Genomic DNA, 4,180 nt, shown 5'->3' with positions numbered 1-4,180 from the left:
TTCTATGAAGGCCAGGCGCGAACGCAGATCCCACAATTTAATTATACCATCCCTATTTAAGTTAAAACATACTTATCAAAGTATTATTATGTACATCTATATCAAAAACACTTGTAAACGTTTTTTTTTAATTTTTAAATTTTTTATTTCCATACTTTGTGGACCAGATCAAACATACCCATTCCTGTGTCTCTATACATCTTCTATCATTATATGCAATCAGTTTTTAAAAATAGTCAACCATATAGGAGCCTATTCGTGACCAGACACACACACAGACGTTCAGCTTTATATTATAGCTTTACTAAGATGATTGATAATTTATAATTCAGATTTAGTAAGATGATTGATAATTTATAATTCAAATTCAAATTAAAAATTAAAAATCTGTTTCATAAGAAGGAACACAACAAAGACAATAAATTGTACGATCGTTTCGGAAACGATGTTTTTTTATTGCGATAGACATTAAGTCATGGACAATAAGTATATAGTTTTTTTTAAAACAAAGTCTTCTCATCAGCAAAAATATTGGGTGTGTTTGTTTTTTTAAATATATATAGAACATTTCCTTCAATTTGAAATGGGAAATAATAGGATCATATAAAGGCAGGGGGACAGATTCTGTGCTCTTTGTAGACATGAAGCCCTTAAGATGTTTAAATATGATGATACCAAAAATAAAAGCACTTTCTTAAATTCAAGGGATGAGCATTTCTCCCCATGCATTCATAAAGTTGGTTTAGATTTAACAAATATAAACCACCATAAGTCATTAAAAATGTTTCTTATTAATAATCTATCCTATAGCGGTAACTAAAGGGGAGACGGAAAAATCGGGTATAGTCAACCATGTCTGGATGGAGGGGGGGACCATCGCCCCCTATGGGATGAAGTAAAAATAATAAACAGAGAGACCCACTGGAAAGTGAGAAAACTTAAAGAAACAGCTCACATGCTCGGACATAACAACCTACTGAGCAAACCAAGCATAGAGCTGAATGCAATTTGGACACCTCTGATAGAGAGAGAGAAAACCTTGAATAACAGCATAGGTTTAATAGTAACAAAAACCAACTAAGAATTGTCCTAGTGACATATGGCCGAGTGGTCCTGGACGTTGTATCAAAGTTTACAGTTACCCAAAGGTGCTGAGTTCAATCCTGAACGAAGGCAGTGAAAAAGTAACATTCAAAACAGAAAATCAGCAACTATGTCCCAAAGCCTAGGTTCGAGACTCCTAACAAACGGTTCCCCAGTTCGATAAATAACACCTGACGAAGGCCGGAGGGCAAAACGGCTGAAACGTTGTGACAATAACAACCAAGATGAGGAAGTCAGTCCGACAATCTTAATCAATGAAAACACCTCATCTAAAAAATACAGACACTTACAATCTTTATTAGTAAAATTTCGATTATTATTATTATTATTATTATTAGTTTATCTGATACATTTACCATTATTTTATATCTTATTTAAGTATATATTTAAATTTAACCATTGAATGTTATTAATTTTATTTTATTTTTTTAGTCCAATAAATAAATAAATGATTAAAATATTATTAATTTTATTTAGTTACTTTCAATAAGATTCTTTTATATTATATAAAACAGCATAAAGGATGATTATCTCCCTTTGATCATTTTCCTAGCCAAATACGATTATCTCCCTTTATTTTTAAAAGCTATTATTTAATTTAAATTAGGCGTTACTAACGTATTCTACCCTGTGAAAATATTCCATTGGCGTTCACTTTGAAAATTCAACATGTCAAGCATTTATAAGCTACATTTAACATTCAAATGTAATGCTTTGACTATAATTACGATTTTCAAAAGGCGAACAATTAGAAGGTAAATAAATATATATATATTTGATAAATTTTCTTAAAATCATCTTATTATAACCTTATATTTCAACAAATTCAACTTTATAATTTTATTCTAATTTTCATTCTCAACTTATCTTACTTTGTTTATCAATATCAATAAGTAACGATTTTCTATTATATTTTAATATTTTTCAGATACATCTGCCTTACTTAAAAATGATAGGTTTATTTATGGTGTCTTTTATTAAAAAAAAACAAAACAAAAAAAACACCCAATATTTTTGCTGATGAGGAGACTTTGTTTAAAAAAAATATATGTTTAAATTATTATTATATAATATATGTTAAAATTATGTTTATCTCAATGAAAATATTGTTTTCGAAACGATCGCACAATTTATTGGCTTTGTTGTGTTCCCTCTCATGAAACAGATTTTTGATTTTAAATTTGAATTTGAATTATAAATTATCAATCACCTTACTAAATATTAAAGTAGCTCTAGGATACATGCTTATCGAGCTTATTATATATCTGCATTACACCGAGCACGTTTCTTTTCTTGTATTTTAATTAAATTACACTCTGCTCTTTAGACTGCTATTCTAACCCCCTTTAAACGCGGAATATTCAGTGTAGATTAATCGCCATATATATTTTATAACTTACTAACTAGCTCTACCTACGTATTGAGCACTTTTGAAGTAAATACTTAAAGTTTACGCATAAATTTATACTTTCGTATATTAATTTATGTGAGTAAATGAAGTATATATATATATATATATATATATATATATATATATATATATATATATTTATTAATGAACTCACATGGATGCAGTGTTTACCTGATATATGCAATGGTAAACTTCAAAGTAATGTAAATAGCAGTATTTACATATAGATAATTTATATATATATATATATATATATATATATATATATATATATATATCCGTGTGCTAGAACATTTTCATGTTAAATTCTACGCAACTATGCATAATGTAGCAACTATGCATAAATAAAATCCTGCCTAATAGTGAAATAGAACCAACCATCGAATAAGAAGCCATAAAAAATGAAAAAGTATTTGATTAATACTCGTTTTTCAAGGAAAAAGAAAATTAAGTTAACCTTTATGTAGTCGCTCGCATATCCATGACTGACTATATTAAAAGTTTCTTTTAATAAATTTTAAATAGAAGTAAGCTTTTAACATTAATGTGAGAGCGAGAAAGAAACTCTAATTTAAAGGTATAATAGATTTGGTTTAAACATGCTGTAATATTAGCATCTGGATTAGTTGTTACGCCGGTATGTTGCACAACATTATTTTTTATTTTATTTTCATATTTATTTAATTAAAAATTATTTGAAATTTATACAGTTTGGTTTGTTTAAATATATTGTTCTCTATTCTTGTTCTGTCATTCATTTATTTATCTATTCACCCATTCTCCTTTCAGACCGGAAACAGCAACAACAACAACAACAACAACTGCTACTGCTACTACAACAACAACTACTACTACTACTGCTTGTATATAGTGTACTTCCATTTTTTTTATTTCTCTCTGCTCCCAGTATTATGATGTGAGAGAAACGACACTATAATCTGTTATTATGTTTTTATTATTTACTAGCATGGGTACCGGCGTTGCCCGGGTCGACGTAAAGTTCCGTTTTGAACACACCTACCGTACTAAGAATATTAATCATTTTCATTGTGGGTACCGTCGATACCCCCCCCACACATACATACACAACAATTTAAAAAAAAATAAAAGAACAGATAAAAACATGTAAATGTAATCGGTCAAAAAAAGAAGTACGTGATACCCACTCCACCAGGTGAGATTCTAACAATAGTAAAAATCATATATTTATGGCCGTCCGAAATGGCTACCCTTAAAAATATGCGAAGGGAATGAGGTATTATGTCGGAGCACACTTACAAATTTTCTGTACTCTATTTCCTCCCTCTTTGCCGTCGATGGCCGTTAACAGTCAAATGGAGTAAAAGATTCCCAAGAAAATATCCTTATCTCGGGAAAGTTCTTCCACCGGCAATGAGCAGTCGTAAGAAAAAAGTAATAAAATAAAGATAAGTTTTCTTGGAAAAAAAATCCTGTACTTTCATCTAACAATTTACGCTTTTCGTAAATATATTTTTACATATTTTCTTATATATATATATAGTAAAATTTCTGACTGGACAAACAGTTGTAAAAAGAAAAAAAAATTATATCTATGAATTTACGACGAAAAAAAGTAAAACTTTTATCTTTTTGTGAAGGAAACAAACAAACTTTTTGTTGATAAATATTTTACAACCCCCCCTC

This window comes from Euprymna scolopes, chromosome 13 (genome assembly GCF_053919585.1).
Source record: "Euprymna scolopes isolate OS-2025 chromosome 13, ASM5391958v1, whole genome shotgun sequence".
Taxonomy (NCBI): Eukaryota; Metazoa; Mollusca; class Cephalopoda; order Sepiida; family Sepiolidae; genus Euprymna; species Euprymna scolopes.
The sequence above is the reverse complement of the archived record's forward strand: the minus strand, read 5'-3'. Positions refer to the sequence as shown.